Genomic DNA, 12,823 nt, shown 5'->3' with positions numbered 1-12,823 from the left:
AATACGAAATTGTAGGTTGAAAAGTTATTCATCAACTGTAGTGCGTACATAGTATACTGGTACAATTTGAAACAGAAAACTTTAGGAATCTCTCTCTTAACAATGAGAAAGGAAAGAAATTCCAAGCTGAATCTTCTCTTTGGTAGATTTTGCAGGTTTCTCTAATGGAATTCTCAACATCTTCTCTTAATGTTAGGTACTCTTAATGTACATTAATAAAGCAAAATGAAGTTGTGACGGTGCAGCAAATCTTGTTGAGTCAAGGATCAGTGACATTATAATAGGATATATATGACGTAAGACGGGTGCTTACCCATCCATATCCCCCGATCTGTAACAAGAGATGACGGGACTCATGGAATGCAGATTCTCAACCAATGCCAGACTCTAGGCGTGGCTTCAACTTTCTCACGCTACTTCAGAGACATTAAAAGAAAAGATGACCACAATGCTAAGAAGAGAGACAAAGGAATTAAATAAATTGCTACGAGATTAAAATAAAACGAATAAAAAATGGGAAGGGAAAAAAAGTAGCCTTACATAAAAGATACTAGGTAGGTAGCCTCCATTGAAACATCCACGTTTATCTTTCAATGGACCAATTCTTAATTCTTTCAAATGATTGGCTAGAGGCATTCTTTTCAATGACGTGATTCGTTGGACATGATTTGTTGCAAGTGTAATGTCGACGAATAGCATATTTTCATTTCAAGATACAATCTCAGTGCTTCGTTCTAGTTCCAAATCCACCACCCACATATAGAAAGAAAAATGGAAGAATAAATTGTCTACATCACACAAAGGATGACAGATCACGATTTCTGTTACGACATTTTTTTTAGTAGGCCTATCTTTTGATATGCTGCTCTTATTGCACGCTTTCATCCTTCTTTGGGCAATATTTAATTAAAGTTCTTCATATACATTTCTTCTAAGGTTAAATTTATATTTTAAATTCATACAAGCGAATTTAAAGGTAGATAATTAGCACATTCCTATCGATTCTCTTAAGGTCTAGGCGTACAGAGAACAGTCATTCTTGACCTCCAGTGTCACCCTTTCCTTGATAAAGACAAGAAGTGTGAGAGAGCCCGAGCCTTAGCGAAGATATAAGTGCTGTTTCCACTTATTCGACTTGATAGCATTACTGTTGTTGGTGCTAAATAGAAAGTGATTAAGCCGAATCAGTTCATTGGAGTCTGTTAAATTACAAATTGACTACTGTTTGTTCATTTGTTCTTCTCTGGTAGATTTAAAATCGAACGTCAAATTTTAAAGACGGTGGAGAGTTATTGCAGCAATATGCAGTGTTATATGGCCATGAAATAGTGTCTTTTTAATTAACAACTGATTCGTCGCAATCCAGTTGAAGCTCTGTTTACATAATTACCAATCCGAAAACGACATCAATTCAACTGAATCGATTAGATAGATGGAGGCGAGACTTATGGAGACGATGATTAAAGCAAGTGAATGATGATGGGAGAATATGTGGAATGAGAAAGTTGAAGAAAATTCACAGGCACCTGTTGTTGACCACAGACTTACTTGGCCGGGGATTTCTGGTTCGATCCCCGACCAAGTAAATTTTTTTGGTGGACAGCATCTTGTCTGTGGGTTTCTCGAAGTGATTCAATTCCATCTTGCTTAATCCCATCTCGTCTAAAACCTATCAACAATTGATTTCTCCAAGATAAAAAATGTTTGTAGTTAGAGGCGAGATGGGATTTTCTATCTTGTTTAATCAAATTTCGGCTAAAATGGTAACGGATGAATTTCTGTACTAGATTACTAACCCATCAGCCCTACGAAATCAAGAAATCAGACACATATTTGAAAACATCTACCTACATTATTTGTTTTCTCTGTCACCGCTCGTACATATGAAAAACAATAACCTAACTTCAATATTGCAATTTCTGTCAGCTAATAAATATGAGAGATTGATTTCTAAAATATACACATCAAATTATTATAGCGTTAAGGAATAAACAAAAAAAGTAGTTTAAATAATCTATTTTTCGCTTAAAAGTGTTCAAAATGTTAAATCTGTGCAAAGTAAATCGAATTTTGATATTCATTTTACAATTATTCCTGGATAAAGAGGTGAAAGTAGAAAAACTACTCTACAATTATAATGAAAGCCTTAAAATCTGGCATCTAGCGTGAATACATACTAAAGGAGACGAACTGAAAAATAGGTGACTGATGAATAGACAGACGGACATGAAAAATAATTTTTTCAGCATATATGAGCCATGAAACATGTAAAGCGGTTAAAATACCGATTTCACCTTTATTCACAGTCATTTCTTTATCCAGAAGAAACAAGTGGAGAATTTATAATATACTGATTGAGATCTAACATTTTTTGCCAGTTATAACGAAGACGATGGATGGAGAAAACGTTTAAGATACTATTTTTCTGTTAATAGGACTGACAAATTCTGTGGTCATTTTTGAGGTATCTTCTATGAAATTTTATGGTTATTTTACCATGTGGTGCATTATCGACGCGAGGCGAAGTTTATTTCTTCTCCTTATTATTATTGGAGATTTCTATTGCCTTACTCTTTACCAATTTTATATTGATTTGTAATAGGAGGGGTAAATTCACTCACTAGATATATTTAAACTCTCAACACTAGAGATTGTGGTAAAGCCTCATAATGGGTATATATATCATATTCTATCAAAAGAGAATAATATTTATGAATGTTGTCGAGAAGCATATTTACTAGTTCACAGGTTGGGGAATTAAATTCACTCTACACTGATTTTAACCTAAGAAGCGAGTATGATTGGAAAGCCTCAGAGAAATAATACCATATTAAAAAAAACAAAAACAAACGGAAATCGAATATTTTATTTATATAATCTAATATTTCGAAAGTTATAGTAAAATATGTCTTTAATTACGAGAGATGTAAATTCGCCTTTATTCTCCATGTAATGGTATCATTGGGAAGCATCGAAAGAAATGTATATTTCACCCGGCTTCAAAATCAAATATATTATTTTGCTAAAATTATGGTGCAATATAAGGTTAAATGGAGGAGAGATAAGGTTAATTCATTACGTGGAGTACAATGCTAAAATGAAACTAAATGACATTTCTACTCGACAAGTCTACAGACTTAAATAAGGGTGGCCCAAAAGTAGGTATAAAGTCCAGTACTGTTCACGTCATTGCTTTTTATATCATTCCTTACTGTTATCCATCAGTTTCTTTATTATTTGTTCCTAATGTATTTTTACTTATATGTTAAGCTCGGAAAAGCCGAAACAAATATACCTATAAGCTAAAATGTTATACTTGATCAATGCAGGGGTGTATACCTACTTTTGTGCCACCCTTTCTATTTTCAAATATTCATTTAGTAATTCAAAGAAAAGTGCAACATTGAAGTAGACTTGAAGCTTGTTAATAAATTTGGGCTTACCAGAAACCAAACCAAACTCCTTTACGTGGTATACTGTTGTTTGTTTTTCTGTTCTTTACTAATTTATTGACGTAAATCAACTTTTTGTTTGATAAATCTTTGCCGTACGGGCAGCGAAGTAAAGAGTTATGTACGCGTCTACCTAACCATGATTCAACCGAGTTTGCCCAGAAATTCCCTGTTCCTCTGGTAGGTCCATCTTTAATGTAACAAATTCAGGAAAGAAAATTATTACTTACGATTACCTTTCTCGCTGCTCTTATAACTTAATCAGAATTTCACGTTGTAGTTCTCAGGTAGATAATCAAAACTTCTCTCTGTTTTCACTTAGTAGATCAGAGAATAGAAAAAAAAAAAGAGAAACGAAGAAAGAGAAAACCTGCTTTCAGGAATGTATCTTTTTCTTTCTTTCTTTTTTGGCATAAGAAAAAAGGTGCTTCTTAGTTTTGAGTTGTTTGGTAGCAAGTTTTGGAATTTATGGGGGTCCCTAGTCCTGCTGAAAGCGAGACATAGATGTTCCATTCCCACGAAGCAATTTCCCGCTGGGAGGCTCATTCATTATACCTATGTGCTTTAAAAATCTTCCTCTTTCACTCTCTCCCTCTCTCTCTCACTGTTCCTGTTGTCATCCGTCACAAACTCACCCTTCCCTTTTTACTTACTATTCTTTTCACCTGGATACTATCAGTCACTTTACTGTTTCTCCCCTTATTCACTCTTTCGTGTTTTCATGTATTTTTCTTATTTTTTTATTTATTCCCCTTTATTTTTGTGGTGAAAAATACTTAACAATTTCTCTTTCGTGGTAATATGATTAACCTTACTAACAATATTCCATTAGCATTAGCAAGAAAGATCATGATAATATCCTAATGTAAGAACTCTCCTTAATAAAACGGTTTGTGTTCTTGCCTTGGTGTAGAGAATTGGGTTCAAATCCTGCTGGCAGTTCATGTGGCTCATATTAAAGTGTAAGTTGACGTCTAAATTAATCTCGGTACATGCAAGAGTCTTTAAACTATAAATTTTAAAAAAATACAATATCGTGATTTTTATATATTATGCGTAAAATGCTACGTTTTATGGCCAATTCCTCTTGACAATGTGATATCGGAAACCACAACCTTTGAAACATTCCTGTTTTTGCTTGTCAATTCTAAATTTTTTGTAGATTTGCGAATTCTCATTGAAATTTTCCAAAAACGTGCCGTTTTCTATTCTTAAACGTCTAGGTCTCCCCAAGGTAGATATATTTTTGTTAGGCAACCAGTAGAAGAGCTACCTATAGCGAATTGACAGACATTACAGGCGTTTCTCTTTAATCTGAATGGCAAAACCTATTGCATGCTGACAATTTCAAAGGCCTGCAGACTACAATCAGGCTAGAACAAGTCAACATCATTTATCACTTCTCCAAGTTTGCCAGAAACTACATTTATACGCTTGTCTATAGCAATTTATTAACTTTGTGAGTCCTTCCGCCTTCACTTGTGCCTCTAAATCACATGCATAGATATGGTAAGGAAGTGGAAAGGAAATTCATTCTCATATTTAGAAAGATGCGCTCTGTAAACAGTGCAGGTTTAGTTCCACCATTCCAGTTTTGTTTTCCTACCATTCAGGCCTCTTCCTACAACATCCTCAACCGCGCTAAAGTATCCTAATAAAACTGTGTACCATCTCATGCAAATTCATGATGGACAATGTCATGCCAATTTAAAAACACATACATCACCTTGTTCTTTGACCGACTTATGTCTGCTTTTTGGGGGAAAGGGGCGAGAAGACCCTGAAAGAATTGTAAAGCAAATGAAATGTCTCTTTAAATGTTTTGCTAAGCTTGTAGCAAAATTTCACACACATTTGCTGTTCTTTAAGCTCTTTTATTGTCACTGTATCATTAAGCCGACGAACAGCTTGTGCACGTCCTCATTTCAGCGGCTGTAGCGAGTAACGTTCATAGCGAAACTAATAAATGGCAGTTTGTTATCTAAACCTGCCGCTAGGTGCGCTCCGTATCCGCAATGCGCTCCCTTGCTGGTTGGCGCAGTATTTTAAGTTCGGTTTCTTTTTGAACACACCTCGTATTCCCCAGATGTATGATGATGATTCTTCCTCGTCTCCGGATCATATCAGTACCGAATCTATTCAGGTCACACCAGGACATCGGTGTCGTGAGTTATGAGTCTGACTGCTTCTGGGTCTTTCGGGTGACGGGTCACGAAGATCAGTTACATCAATGAACATAAAGTTTTGTTATTACTACATTGTTAGAGTTTTGTACAGAAGATTCGGGTTGAATTCCAACTGGGTGTTCAGAACCATGTTTGGTCTAGTGGCAAGCACGCTTGACTTCAGTTCTCGTGGCCCCGGATTCGATTCCCGGTGGGGGTACAGTTAAACGACCAAAGTTTTTCGGATGCCACTATAATCAGTAGGTCCACGTCTCCTTTAACCTAGCAGGCATAACCTTGGAACTAAATCAAACTAAATTAAACCAAACCACTGGGTGGTCATTTGATTTGTATTGAATGTACGAGAAATGCTGGAGAAGTTCCTGCAAACAACTGTTTACACTAGCACTACTGTTTCGATATTATGAAATTCGGAAGAATAGACCTTTCTGTGTTAAACTATCTTTGATTATTTGTTTAAACCGAATCGTTTACTTTTCACAGCAGGTTGAAGAAGTACTTTTGTGAAAAAAGTAGAAAAATTAAATAATATAATGTTAAAAGTTTAATATAATATGATATCATGTAATGCAAAAAAAATACTGTTAATTGCCAGATTCACAGATAATAAAAACTGTAAATATTTCTTGAAAATGTGACCAGAGGAGACGTTCAAAAGCTTATCAACGAAAAGTATTTATCAACAAGGAATAGTTTACCTCATCAATTTCATGTAGAAATAATAAATGCATGAATATAACAGGAAAAAAATATAATAATACTCCAGAAAATTCTTAACAAATTCCACTCATGTTAACACATACTTATAAGCTAATCCAATGATGGACAGATCTTTTTAAGAGCATTACAGAGAAAGAGTTTTAGACAGGACATGCCCCACTCTCAAATGTTAACATAACATTCCAATATCGTAAATAAATTAATCTTTGGTCACTCAGTTAAAATAAAAGGGAAAAAAAAAGATCATAATCCAGATTTATTTATATCTTTTAACTCTCTTTATTTTCATTCGTCATATGAGGAATCATGTCCCGGACCGAGTAGAACCTTTGAGGGGCTCACGTTTGGCTCATGGGCTGTAGTTTGCCCTTGACTAGCATAATCTAAACACTTATTCCAAGCACACCTCGTATATCCAACATATTGTTCCGTACCTGCTGATAGTGTTACCTGTTAACAAATGTTGTGTCTTTGCCCAAATAAATGGGAGATGTCAAGAAAAGAACATACGCACACACACACCTATATATATATATATATATATATATATATATATATATATATATATATATATATATATATATATATATATATATATATCTTCATTCCTCTTTCCAGAATAACTCTCTTGTCAAATGCGTATTTAGTTTATCATTAGGCCATTATGATCTTCCAATCTCGTTTTACGTTTCTCTATTGTGTTTCCTTCATTCTTTATTCAGTTTTCCTTTGTGGAACTAATTCTCTCCACTTTTTTCTCTAACAATAAAGAACAAATTTATTGCCTTTTACCCATAAGTCTTCATCGTACCCTTGTCAGGTGATGGTCATTGTGGCAGCGCATCTCCACAACGAAAGTTGACTTTTAATACCAGTTGCCGTGTTACCTTTCACTAGCGTTGTAAATCTTTAAACTGTCTTTTACATATTCTTAAAGTTGTTCTTGAGCCACAAGATTATTCGACTTTTAACATATGCTACTGGGGAATTCTTAACGGGGGGGAAGGGGGGGAAGAATGTCCAAAGCACCAGAAGTGTTGCCAAATCTTCGATCGGTAAAGCGATCAGCTACATTTTTATGTTAAAAACACTCATTTCTTCCAGTAATATAATTCATGGAATTAATATAGATAGATAGATATAGATATAGTTGAGTTGATTTTGAGTTTAACATCCCTTTCAGCAAGAGGCTATATAAGAAGGGATCTACTGATTAACGTGAAATCCAAACTACAGAGCTCCCACCGGAAATCGAACCGGTACTCTCATGCCAAAAGCGCGTACGCTAACCGGTTAGCCACCAAGGAGCTCTAGATATAGATGTAGATATAGATATACATATAAATAGTAAAGCTTGTCTTTAACAGAATCAAACGGAATATGCAAAAATTTCTATTGAAGATGAATATCTGGTTGACAAAGGTAAATCTATGCTAATGAAATCAAATACATGCATATAATAGACATAATGCGATAAAATAAGATATTATACGTGCCTTATTCAATATTGCACGTATAGTATAATATACTTTACAGTATAATATTGGTACCTACGAATTAATACACATGAACAGAATGAACAAAAAATAGTGTACACACGTTAACTTTATTTTATAATAGTCAAGGAAAGATTTCTATATACATTACTATTTGGCTACTTGACTTTCGATTAACACGTTAGCCTGAGAAACCACAGTAAGCATATCAATGTCATTTCAACTTAATGCAAATAGTTGCAGTCCTGTAAATCGTTGACAGCATCTTGGTAAGGCTTTAGCCAACAGTATTCTGGCAACTCAGCGCCATATTCCTCTTGTTCCTACACTTTATTTTCTCTTTCAAGACCTTCCGTATAATTCTCAACTAGGGCAACTATATCCATTATGTTGGTTTCGGTTTGCATATCACTGTCCGTTTTACCGATAACGTAGTGTAAGATGTGAGCTTAAAAAGAAACCGAACTTTTGAAATAGCACGCCAACCGACAGAGGGAGTGTGCTGCAGCTAGTGATCACACCTATTGGAAAGTTTAGACAACAATCTGTCGTTTGTCTTGTTTCGCTATGACCTTTAGGCACGCGCTTAAGTGAGTACGTGCACAATCTGTTTGTCGGATTAATGAAACAGTAACATTGGAAAAGCTTGAAGAACAAAGTGTGAGTGTGAAATTTTGCTACAGACTTGTGAAAACTAGACTTGAATGGTGCACTGTGCCAAAGTGCATACTCACGCTTCGCTCCTCGTCTACAGTTACCTAGCAAAATATCAGACTCCCGTTGTGTCCCATTCAACCTATTCTATGGACCTAGCCTCAGCAGACTTTTCCCTGTTTTTCAAGCTTAAAATCACTTTTGCAAGTACGTCGTTTCCAATCCAGAGAGGAGACTCAGGATAAAGCGACAAAAAACATGTGCACCACCATCTCTTGTATCTTTATACAATATTATAGTTAAATTAAATTAAAGCTTAAGACTTAATTTTGGGCTGCATCTTTATTAACTATGTGTACTCTCGTTTGAGTAGTGTCACTATCTTAATAGCTCATTAAATGTATAGTTATGTATCAATTTAATCTTAATAGGTAGCGTGGTATGATTATATAGTACAATATCATTTTTATGGTTTACAATAAAATTCGTTTTTCTCAAAAACAACGCATGAGTATTTGCACCCACTCATGTAATTCTGTTCATCCCAATGAAATGTACGGATTGGTATATGTCCAATCGCTGGACTTTTAACAATATAATAAAATTGTAGAACTTCTACTATGTCGAGCTATTTTTTTCTCTTTTCGATTATCACTAATAAATTCGTTAATTTTCATTTCAGTCAGCTACAGAACACTATACTTGGACATGTCACTATCTGTTAACGATATCTGTTAACATGTTGAGATTTTACAGTACAATTAAATATTTATTTATTTATTTATTTATTTATTTATTTATTTATTTATTTATTTATTTATTTATTTATTTTTGCTTTATTCCCGATGGAAACACTCGGTCAAAAAGGTGTAACAGTATTTTCAGGCCAGCCTTCCTGAGTGAAGTTTATCCTGGACTTTCCTCATTCAGCCAAGATAAATACCGGAATGGTACTAATATACACGTCCTTCCTTTCTAACTTCTTTCTTTCTGCCCTCACCCGGATACAGTACTCGCCGAGGGACGTCATTCATCATAATATGATGGGCTTAAGGCCATAGATGATGGTTTTAAAATGCCCAGAAATATGTATAAATAAATAAATACAAGTCTAACGGTTAGTCTGAAATGAAATTTTCTGTTGCTGCCTGGCAACAATGAATCTGGTAAGTTAATGAGGATGCCGTAACGGTTTTACGCCATCTTCAACAGAAGCCCCGTCTGATGCTATCAGATGCAGTATATCACAACAAGAACTCGAGATAAAGATAAAACTATATATTTCGACAAAATGTTTGTCTCCCGTTCTCTCGTCCCACACAAGAATACCTCTGCCCAGTTTCTGAAGTCCCATACATGTGTGTGGTCCTCACACATCAATATCACGATCAATTATATAAAAAATGCTGTGACAAGTGGTGAGTCAATTGATCTAATGCGCACTCTCTGTCATCAAGATAAGAACGAAAAACAAAATAGACCAATTACACAAAAGAAATTGCTGCCAATAAACAAAGATTTATAATGCGTTCCAACAAGACACGCAAAACAAATTGAACAATAAAACCTCAAATTCTAGATATATATTGTATTGTTCAGTAACCTTTCATGGAGGAGGAGGAGATCTCAGCTTCTCCACAATTGTAAAGAGATAATATTGCTGTTACTTATATATTACTAAGCATAAAACATACAAGAACGTTTTTTCTTTGTCGCTCCCTCCCAATTTTCCTGTACATAGGTCCGTATTACGTTTTTCTTACTATGAGTAGATTATATATTGTAATAATACATTTTGGGCTTATATCTTTAAAAAATCAAATTAAGAAAATATATTCTTTAATATATATAATATTATTGAGAATCTATGTCATTTTTATTTATTTATGTATTTATTTATTTTAGCTCAACACACGGGTGCAGACTTCCTGTTTCTCCATAAAATTATCAATGGGAAAATTAACTACGAATTTACAAATGACTGGTCTCAGTTCTCAATTTTCTCGTACCTTCTCGCTTTACTCGCAGTCATACCCTACTAACATATGTAACAAACAGACTATCAACTATACAACGTTCCTTATACTTAAGGCTGTCATCATTATATAATAGTTTATCGCAAATAAGCAACAAAATTTTACTAGCCCAAGAAAAAAAGTTACTAGCCCACATTCCACAATAGAGATCGCTTACTTATTTTCGCTATGATATTAAATACTCGCCCGCATTGATGAACCACTCGCCCCGGAGCGAGTGGGCGAGTGGTTATTTGCATTCCTGGTTTATCGTCTGATGTTAATATTTTTTGACTCTGAGAATCATTTTAAAAACAAATTAAAGTCTCTGTAAGTATGGTAATATTGTATATATATAAATATATGTGTTTTATTTTTTTATTATTTTTTTTAAAATTCTTTCTTTTTTGTTATTTCTTTACTCGTTGGTACATTGTTTCAGTGTACAATGGACATTGATCTGTATCTGAAACAATTATAAATATCCCCATTACGAGAAATCTACGAAGTATGTGACATAACAATATTTAATCAATATTTATTATTGAAGTACACTATTGTGTAATAACTTGCACATCTTTGAACACACTCTTCACTTTCTTCCTATAATAACTTGATCTATTTACAGTTTTTTACTATAAAACATGTAACGCTAACAAAATGTTTTAGATCTAAGAACTTGAGTGAAAGTAATGTTACCTACGATATTGAGGAAAATTTTCGTCTTGTCTCGTCTTCTCTCGAATTTAAAAACATACTTTTCGTCTCATGAGCAATGGTGTTTCCTATATTAACCAATGTGCTATGCAGGTATTTAACACCATTAAATGATAGACTTTATCTGTTATAATTTATTAAGTAATATTTCCTCTCTCATGATTATCGAATATAAGGAATAATTTATATTCCTTACATTATAAAAAAATGAAGTGAATAAGAAACAGATCTATAATTGTTGTTTTAAATCAAAATACAAACCAAAGGGAATCGAACGCAAGCCTCCTGTAAAAATGGCAAGAACGTTTACTACTTAGCTAAGAGGAAATCAAACTAGAAGTCATGTGCATATAAGTAAGGTTATCGTACAGGAATAATGATTATACACTTTAATGCACCTAAGTTGCACCGTCTAAGTAATATAACAAAAACCATCCTAGGTCCAAACCTCATCTATCTTGAAAATTTGATCGAGATCGGTCGGGTGGTTCAAGAGATTAAGAGTCACAAACATAGTGGCTTTCAATTTTATAATATACATTAATATCAAATAAGATGAAAACTAAAAAGGAAACTGATGCAGGTCTCGGCTTTTTCTATTAGGATTAAATTTTTTTGTTTGATTTTATGAAAATTTGCTATGACTAGTGTAGAAAATAGTATTCCTCACGGACGAAAATCTTATCTGTATAATAATTAAGTGAACAAATTTTATTATTGTTTTGCACAATATGTTAAACATTATTTCAATGTATGACTAACCATTCTTCATATATTCGATGTACGCTTAACTTTTTAGCAGTTCCATCTTGCCATAAAATTATTGTTCTTAGTGTCTATTAAGGGCAATGATATATATGTGAACGATATGGATTTATTAAGAAAAGAATGTGGAAAACACAGCTTTAAAAAAATGAGATTAGGAACTCGTTTAGACTATTTTTTTTAAACAAAATTTGTAGTTTTACGTACCATGATCATGCCCGTTAGGCTAAAGCAGAATGATTAATGAATGGAAGTGAATGATTATGGAATTGGTGGAATGAGAATGTGGAAGGAAACAGGCATATTTGGAGAAAACCCATGTACAGAATTTTGTTCATCACAAGCTCATGGGATCGTGGATCGAATCAGGAACCACTCTCATCACAAGTGAGCTCTCTACCATCTGTTAATGGTAGAGGAAGCAAGGACGTAACTTATTACTCTTCCTACATTTCATCAAATTAAAATATAATGAAAAAGCAAATTTGCAAGAAAATGGTAAGTCATATACTAAGGTAAACCTCATTTACAAATATATATATATATATATATATATATATATATATATATATATATATATAGTGGCGGATCCAAGGGGGCTATAGGGGCTATAGCCCCCCCACCTTGACGCTCAGGTATACAGTGGATAAAATGTTCTTCAATCCTGCTTTACACTGGATAAAACGGTAAAATATGGTTTAGCCCCTCCGTTGATCATATCCTGGATCCGCCCCTGTATATATATACCAAGGAAATCCCCTTCATAAGAACATAATAACTCGTATACTAATAAAAAAAACTATTACAAGAAAATAATA

General features: G+C 34.0%; 1 protein-coding gene across 1 annotated transcript in view; it reads right to left on the bottom strand.

Moving 5' to 3' along the window:
* Wnt6 (Wnt oncogene analog 6) overlaps positions 1 to 12,823 on the bottom strand; it is a 145,739-nt gene that overhangs the window by 28,973 nt on the left and 103,943 nt on the right. The gene's annotated exons all lie outside the window — the stretch shown is intronic.

The sequence above is a fragment of the Thermobia domestica genome, chromosome 1 (assembly GCF_964235325.1).
Source record: "Thermobia domestica chromosome 1, izTheDome1.hap1.1, whole genome shotgun sequence".
NCBI classification, from domain to species: domain Eukaryota; kingdom Metazoa; phylum Arthropoda; class Insecta; order Zygentoma; family Lepismatidae; genus Thermobia; species Thermobia domestica.
The sequence above is the reverse complement of the archived record's forward strand: the minus strand, read 5'-3'. Positions and strand labels throughout refer to the sequence as shown.